This window comes from Aethalodelphis obliquidens, unplaced genomic scaffold (genome assembly GCF_003676395.1).
Source record: "Aethalodelphis obliquidens isolate GAN/ISIS:26980383/991018 unplaced genomic scaffold, ASM367639v1 scaffold131, whole genome shotgun sequence".
NCBI lineage: Eukaryota > Metazoa > Chordata > Mammalia > Artiodactyla > Delphinidae > Aethalodelphis > Aethalodelphis obliquidens.
The window spans coordinates 353,814-362,219 of record NW_020838075.1 but is presented as its reverse complement, the minus strand read 5'-3'; the positions used below and the strand labels follow the sequence as shown (position 1 = coordinate 362,219).

The 8,406-nt window shown below is 44.0% G+C and overlaps 1 long non-coding RNA gene and 2 other non-coding genes across 5 annotated transcripts; all 3 read left to right on the top strand.

The window, feature by feature from the left end:
- Nucleotides 1-4,745: 4,745 nt before the first annotated feature.
- LOC113616158 (uncharacterized) lies at nucleotides 4,746-7,349 on the top strand. Of its 3 annotated transcripts, none has more exons than XR_003431237.1 (5): nucleotides 4,746-4,814; nucleotides 4,985-5,132; nucleotides 5,330-5,369; nucleotides 5,838-6,043; nucleotides 6,966-7,349. It is a non-coding gene; the product is annotated as an uncharacterized LOC113616158 (long non-coding RNA). The 3 variants fall into 3 exon arrangements; XR_003431236.1 differs by having other exon boundaries at nucleotides 4,789-4,905; XR_003431235.1 differs by lacking the exon at nucleotides 4,746-4,814 and having other exon boundaries at nucleotides 4,821-5,132.
- On the top strand, nucleotides 5,188-5,250 carry LOC113616191 (small nucleolar RNA SNORD48). The gene has a single exon (XR_003431249.1). It is a non-coding gene; the product is annotated as a small nucleolar RNA SNORD48 (small nucleolar RNA).
- LOC113616190 (small nucleolar RNA SNORD52) lies at nucleotides 5,672-5,738 on the top strand. Its single transcript, XR_003431248.1, has one exon. It is a non-coding gene; the product is annotated as a small nucleolar RNA SNORD52 (small nucleolar RNA).
- Nucleotides 7,350-8,406: the final 1,057 nt, after the last annotated feature.

Below are 8,406 nucleotides of genomic sequence, written 5' to 3'. Positions count from 1 at the left end.
TAAAGGGGGCTCTGGATCTGGCCCCACCATTGAGGAGGTGGATTAGGGGACTTACTATTGTTTCCCTGTATTCCCCTTTCAGACAGAGGAGACCCAAGGACCTTGGTTATTTCCCTGTATGTTAGTCCTCTACTATATCAGTTCATTCTCAGGTTAGCTTTTAACCTTTAATAATTAGCTTGCTTGTCTTTGTTATTTCTGTATGTTATAACCAATGTGTTCACCACAATTATTTGCGTTTCATGTAAGTTGGTAGTGTAAGGGGCGCTTTCCTTTTTTTTCCCCCTGTCAAATGGATTAACACTGCCACCTTCTGTCCTATATTTTGCTTTGTAAACATACCAAAACTCATGGAATTAAAAATGTGTATGCTTAAGGAATAAGAATAAAATGTTAAATATATATGTCTGCTTTTATTTGGGGAGAGATAATAGTTTCTTCTCTGAAATCCATAGACCATGAAAGGGCTGTACTTCTGAAGAGAGTATCATACGTATTTGGAGCCGTGGGTATGGCTGTTTTTGTTGGGACTTTATTGTAGGTGGTAAATCACATCCATGACAGAAAACAAATTCCAAGTGCCCATTTTGATTGGGGTGGGGTTTGTTTTAGGTACAAGTAGGGATGGGAGCTGCCGTAGGGTTTTGGGGAGGAGAGATTGTTGTGGTGTTAAAGGCAGTGTTGAGAGGGGTTCATGGTTCCTTAGGGTCTTGCACTCACTGTGTGCAGAGCTGTTCATTTCTTACTAGACCTGTGAGTCTTCCAGTCTTTTATTTATGAATTTAGGGGTGGACAAAACAGTAAAAATGAGATGCAGATTCATACTCTGTTTTATAAATCCCAGTTGAGTGAGTTAGTGCAAATTATTTAGCCTCTCAGTTTTGGTTGCCTCCTTTCAAAATAAAGCATTTGTCTGAATGGCCTCAGTTCCAAAGATCTAGATCATTTTGAGCAGAAATGTGCTGTAGGCAAGCAACATGTTCAACGAAGGTCACTGGAGCTGCAGTTATTCAACTGAGGGTCTGGGGGAGTGAGATACTGAGAGTTTGGGGGCATGGCAATAAAGAGGAATGGGCCAGGCACTGCACCTGTTTCTCTGAGTCACTCCAGTAATCCTCAGTTGTTCTCATCACACCACCCTCTAACTTAGGTATTGTAAAGTTTCTTTTTCATAGGTAGCCATGTGGAGGTGGTCACTTAAGCTATATCCAGAGCAAAACTAGGGAGGAACAAGTGATGATCTGGGGGCCAGGTTTTTTCACACTGCCTGAACACTGGGGCTAGTGTGGGTGGTTCCTGTCTGGCTGTAAGTGGTGGTTTTACCCCAGTTTTAACAATCAGTAGCCTTTTTGTTCTTTTCATGGACAGTCTCAAAACAAAAGCAACTTAATAGCACATTTAATTATGAACGAAGAGGAAATAAAAGCTGCGCAGCATAGATCTGGGAAGATGGGGAGATGGGCGTTCCTCCCACACAAGCCCTTCCTTCCCTAGGGGCTGCTTCTCACTGGAGCAGTTAAACATCCTTAACATTTCTTCTAACCTGATAAATCCCAACCTTCTTTTTCCAAAAACTGAGCCTGGGAATATCTACTCCAGAATCAAATTAAAGTTCCCTGTGTTTTATCTTTCAATAAATCCTTCCTCTCTGGGAAACTGAAACATCTTAGGAATGACAAAGTATGGGAAGCCTTGTAAAAGAAAAGCTTGTAAAGGAAATAGTATAGTTTTGGTTCCTGGGCCAATTCTCAAAGGCCGGTCTTACTTACAAGATAGGTGAACGGTAATATTATAGGCTCTGACCATAGCATATAGTATGTGCAGTTTAACTGCTGCAGCAGCAGAAATTGGGGGCTTGCTTAACTTTTAAAAAATTTAACCAGTCAGGCAATAGACGGAATAAACCTTGGTAACTTCAAATCATTGGAGCCATGGTTCTCCAGCCCAGTGGTATATTGAGATCATTTGGGAAGCTAAAGAAATACTGATACCAGTCCCGCAAGAGTCAGGCCAAGAAATTGGCCTGGAAGTAGGCCAAGTAATTGTATAGAATTAAAATTGTCTCAGTGTTTCAGCCAAAGTTGAGAAAAAGCCACTGCACCAGATGATTATGTTTTTAGAGGTATGGGGACCCAAGAGAGGCAGGACAGGAAGGTGTCAGTGCTTCCAGGAGCAGCAGCTGGTGGCAAGGGGCTTTCTGCTGTGAACCAGAGCTGGAAGCCTTCCAAGGCCTTAAAGTGTTGAATCACTGGCAGCAGCAGTGATGATAAAGGTTAGGGAAATCGCCAGCAACGGTTTAATGGGCCAAAGAGAATTCCTGAAGCTGGGCCAACTACTTTCATGAGTCCTCATTAGGGAAATGGTTCATTAAAAGCAACATCACGAAATTCCCTGGTCTCCCAGTGGTTAGGACTCGGCGCTTTCACTGCGGGCCTGGGTTCAATCCTAAGATCTTGCAAGCGGCGCAGCACAGCCAATAAAAACAGCCACTTTAGAATATGAGAAGTCATCACCTACCTGTACATATACACTTCCTGAAACTTAAAGTCATTTTGCAATATCAACCACAGGTGGAACTCAACCACTGGGAGCTGAGAACTATGTCAAATAAACAGATGAATACTATAGGATTCTTGGAAGATGTTTTCTAAAAATATTTATTTTCGGCTGCGCCGAGTCTTCGTGGCGGCACATGGGATCTTTGTTGCGGCATGTTTAGTTAAATTCATTAACTTGAAATGTCTGGTTTTCTTTTTTTTTTTAATTTAATTTAATTTTATTTATTTTTTATACAGCAGGTTCTTATTAGTTATCTATTTTATACATATTAGTGTATATATGTCAATCCCAATCTCCCAGTTCATCCCACCACCATCTCCCCTGCCACTTTCCCCCGTTGGTGTCCATACGTTTGTTCTCTACATCTGTGTCTCTATTTCTGCCCTGCAAACCGGTTCATCTGTACCATTTTTCTAGGTTCCACATATATGCGTTTATATACGATATTTCTTTTTCTCTTTCTGAGTTACTTCACTCTGTATGACAGACTCTAGATCCACCCACGTCTCTACAAGTGACCCAATTTCATTCCTTTTTATGGCTAAGTACTATTCCATTGTATATCTGTACCACATCTTCCTTATCCATTCGTCTGTCGATGGGCATTTAGGTTGCTTCCATGTCCTGGCTATTGTAAATAGTACTGCAATGAACATTGGGGTGCATGTGTCTTTTTGAATTATGGTTTTCTCTGGGTATATGCCCAATAGTGGGATTGCTGGATCATATGGTAAGGCTATTTTTAGTTTTTTAAGGAACCTCCACACTGTTCTCAATAGTGGACATATATACACTACCAAATGTAAAATAGATAGCTAGTAGGAAGCAGGCCACCTAGCACAGGGAGATCAGCTCTGTGCTTTGTGTCCACCTAGAGGGGTGGGATAGGGAGGGTGGGAGGGAGAAGCAAGAGGGAGGAGATATGGGGATATATGTATATGTATAGCTGATTCACTTTTTATAAAGCAGAAACTAACACACCATTGTAAAGCAATTATACTCCAATAAAGATGTTAAAAAAAAAAGCTACAATGAGGTATCAACTCACACCAGTTAGGATGGGAATCATCAGAAAGTCTACAAACAACAAATGCTGGAGAGGGTGTGGAGGAAAGGGAACCCTCTTGCACTGTTGGTGAGAATGTAAATAGATACAGCCACTATGGAGAACAGTATGGAGGTTCTTTAATTATTTTAATTAATTAATGTTTTATTTTTTGGCTGCACTGGGTCTTCTCTGCTGCGTGAGGGCTTTCTCTAGTTGCAGCAATCGGGGTCTACTCTTCGTTGTGATGCGCGGGCTTCTCATTGTGGTGGCTTTTTCTTGTTGCAGAACACGGGCTCTAGGGGCACGGGCTTCAGTAGCTGTGGCACGCAGGCTCTAGACCACACGCTCAGTAGTTGTGGCGCAGGGGCTTAGTTGCTCCCCGGCATATGGGATCTTCCTGGACCAGGGATCAAACCCGTGTCCCCTGCATTGGCAGGCAGACTCTTTACCACTGCGCCACCAGGGAAATCCCTAGTTTTCTCTAATTGACAGTAATCTTATGAAGTGCCGACTACCCGATCTTTCTCGCAAAAACTCTTACGTAGCCTGGCTCCTCCCTTACCTCTTCAGGGCTGAGAGGCTGCGACCCGGGCCTAAGTCCTCAGTTTTATCCACCAAATAAAACAGATTCTCAACGTTTAGGTCGTGCATTTTTTTTCAGTGGACACAATTATACCTTAATAAAGGTGCTTTAAAAAAAAAAGGACAGGAAGTTTAATGTACCTGACAGGTCTTGCAAATTCAGATTTCGCTGGCTAGACAGAGCAGGGTGACAGTCCCTTGGTGTGACCCCCGAATCCAAACCGGGACAAGTGAGAACTAGAGAGTAGTCCTTTGGTTACACAAGCAGGGACTAGACTATCTGGGAGGCCATCCAGGAAGAACGTTCAGCTGCGCGCGCACCTGGCAGCGTCGGGGACGTTCTCCGGCCTGGCCAGTAAAGTCGCCTGTTTTTTGTTTTTCAAAATTCACAAAACATCTCCGAATATTTGCCCAGAAGAATGTGAAACGTTCACTCATGGCCTCTCTTTCACTTAACTTTAGTCTTGTTTGGACAAGCTATGGGGAAAACTCTGAGGGTCGAGACAGGCATCTCAGAAGACAGCTATAGGCCCGTCAGGCCCCGACGCCACGCCGCCGTAAATAAAAGGCCTGGCCCAGGCCTCGTTGTTCTCTTTGTGCAGTGAACTCGTGGATGGGGAAGATGGTGGGTTTGGGATCCGCGTGGCGGCAGCTGTGCAACCTTCCGAGAGGAAGGCGACCGCCTGCGCCGTCTTTGCACAGCTGCCGGCGTACAGGTACCTCAGTACCTCAGGGCCGTGTTGGACACTGAGGGGACCGAAGTTTCGGGCTGAGCAGGATGAACTATCATTACAGACTAGAATTTCTGATGTCTCCGTGACTCCACTGCTTGGAACTGACGCAGCCCAGGGAGACTCGTCTGGTAGTCGCCCTGGCTTCTGCTAACTCACTGGTTTCTTCCCAGGCCCCTGATTCTCGAAGGAGGGTCCGCAGCGCCTCGAAGGTGAATGGATTGTGCGATATGGAGTGGCTGGTGGTTGTACTGGGGGAGGATGGGGGGTGATGATGATCCCAGGTGATTCTGAGTGTCTCGCTGACGCCATCACCGCAGCGCGCTGACCACCTCCATCCCCCGGGTTAGGATCCTTAGTATTTGGCCTCGGGGAAGCCACTTACTCGTGTGTCTCGTTTCTCCATTAGGGGTTTAAGACGTTCACCGGTGTGTTATTTTTGAATAAAGGTGAGTGTTAGGTGTGCGGGCGCTCTTAGTATCGCTCACGTTTTTAACTCCCTAAAGTTTTGTCTAAGCCTTGCTAAACCTGTTTTCTCCACTTGTTTTTCTACTATAAACTACCTTGCATGCTGGGCCTCCTTGATGGAGCTGTTCTCCGCAGTTCTAAATTTGTTTCCTACTCCTTTTCTCTGCAGAACTTCCCATCCCTGAATTCTTAATTTGCTAGATCCTTGTACTGGGGCTGTTGTCTTTGAATGTTGTAGATTCCTCCCCATAATGGCTTCCCTTGATCCAGGTCTCCCTAAATTGGGGATGATGATTTCTCAGACTAGAGTCTCTGATGCTGATTCTGATGTCAAAATTAATTTCTGACTCATTTGGGGAACTGGATACTTGGAGTTTTGAGAGGAGCCAGTGGGAGGGCTGTAACTCTGCTTGTATTTCTCATTGGTGGTCCTGCTTTCATCTTTCTAGCTTGAGAGCTTTGGAAGCCCAGCAGGGGCAGTGCCCCTTCACAGAGATTCAGGGATAGCCTGGTGGCTGAAGGCCTAAAGTTTGGAATTTTCCTCTTGGAGAAGTGCTGTTGGGATAGCTGGGATGCCCAGGTAATGGTTCCTGCCACTTCATCAACAAGCTGTGACAAGAAGTGGAGAGTAGCGTGCCTCTACCTGGGTACTGTGGTAAGTCTCTTGCTGGTTTTTCTACCAGCTCCAGAGTGGTAATGATGACCTGGTTGGACTAGAGTCTCTGAGAACTTCTGAGGATCTTTGAAACCACCTGATCCACTCTTATGCTTCTTTCTACACTGTGTGGCAATTCCCCTGCCCACCCAGACTTTTCTTTTTTTAAAGTAAAAGTGGTATATAACTACCTTAGTTTCAGGAACATAACGTTTTGTACATTTATATACACTAGAAAGCGATCACCACCATAAATCTAGTCACCGTGCAGTTGATCCTTTTTGCCTAACCACCTTTCCCTCTGATAACTACCAACCTGTCCCCGTATCTATGATTCATGCTTTTTTTATTTTTATTTTTAATTTTTTTATTTTTTGCGGTATGCGAGCCTCTCACTGCTGTGGGCTCTCCCGCTGCGGAGCGCAGGCTCAGCGGCCATGGCTCACGAGCCCAGCCGCTCCGCGGCATGTGGGATCTCCCCGGACCGGGGCATGAACCCCTGTCCCCTGCATCGGCAGGTGGACTCTCAACCACTGCGCCACCGGGGAAGCCCCATGCTTTTTTTTTTATTATTATTAATTTTATTTATTTATTTATGGCTGTGTTAGGTCTTCGTTTCTGTGCGAGGGCTTTCTCTAGTTGCGGCAACTGGGGGCCCTCCTCATTGCAGTGCGTGGGCCTCTCACTATCACGGCCTCTCTTTGCAGAGCACAAGCTCCAGACGCGCAGGCTCAGTAGTTGTGGCTCACGGGCCCAGTTGCTCCACTGTATGTGGGATCTTCCCAGACCAGGGCTCGAACCCGTGTCCCCTGCGTTGGCGGGCAGACTCTCAACCACTGTGCCACCAGGGAAGCCCTAGATTAATGCTTTACTGCCAGTTGCTTGTATGTTACTAATATGTGTTGCTTTTATGAAATTTTAGAATTTTGCTGACACAAAGGATATTCTTTACCTGGTGTCGGACAGATCCTTGGAACTTCACGTCTTTCCTGCATTAACCCGCGTAAGCAGCTGTCAATCTCCTGGGGTGGAGGAGACTGCCTAGAAATTTGGGGACCAAAATCAATTAGGTGGCCTTTACTTCGTCTTACCCAAAAGACTCCAATAAAATATTTTAAAGCAAATAAAAAATAGATTGGTCTCAGTGAAAACAAGACGGTACAGAAAGGTTTAGGGACATGAAAGGTTAACCACCAGTGAATGAGCATCACAGTTGACATCTAGCTGTACCTCTTTGCAGCCACATACAAAAAGTAGATTTGCCACATATAGACACCAATGTTAAGGATTTCTAGATTGATTGTGGTAGTATTCTTATATTTGAGGTTTTTATTACGCCATTGACACAGACATCCAATTTGCCTTTTGATCAATCGGTGAAAACATAGGTTGTCCAGATATATTTTAAAAGAATATACTGGTGGTTGCCAGGGGCAGGGAATGAGGAAATGAAGAGTTGTTGTTCAATGGGTATAGAGTTTCCATTTTAGAAGATGAAAAGAGTTTACGGGGATGGATGGTGGTGATGGTTGCTCAGTGTGATGAATGTGTTTGTTACCACTGAACTGTGTGCTTAAAAGTGGTAAAGATGGGGGAGGGGATAAATTGGAAGATTGGGATTGACACACATGCTACTACATATAAAAAAGGTAACTAATAAAGAGCTATTGTATAGCACAGGGGACTCTACTGAATACTCTGTAATGGCCTATATGGGAAAAGAATTTAACAAAAATGTGGATATATGTATAGCTGATTCACTTTGCTGTATACCTGAAACTAACATGACATTGTAAATCAACGATACCCCAATAAAAAATTTTTAAAAAATGGTAAAGATGGTAAATTTCATGTGTATTTCACTGCAGTAAAAAAAAAAATGGGGGAAAAGCATACTCTGTGCTCCTATTTGTCATCTTCATAAAGGAGATTCCCCACCAGCGTGTAAAGAGTATGCTGCGGTAAGGCTGTATTGTACAGTAGCCAGCTTCTGGTAAGGGGGCATTTGAGTTTCTGGTCATGGTATATACCAGTGCTGATTCCCTATTAATTTGCACCCATTTGAACTTGTGTTGTAGAATACATTTCCAAAAGTAGAATTTCACAGTCAAAGGATTTGGGCATTTAAAGTAATGATGTATGTTCCATAAAGTTGTCCCAGTTTATACTCGTAACAGCAGTCTCCTTCAGAGTGCCTGTTTCTCTACCTGCCATCACTACTCTAGGTGGATTGTACCAGTTTGTGTACCTAATAATTCATTTTTTTTAAAATAATTCATCTTTTAAATACTGCACATCTTTTGCATCTGTTTTCCTATGGAACGTTTCCATCTTGGTCCCCACTCAGCAAAGATTTTTTCCAA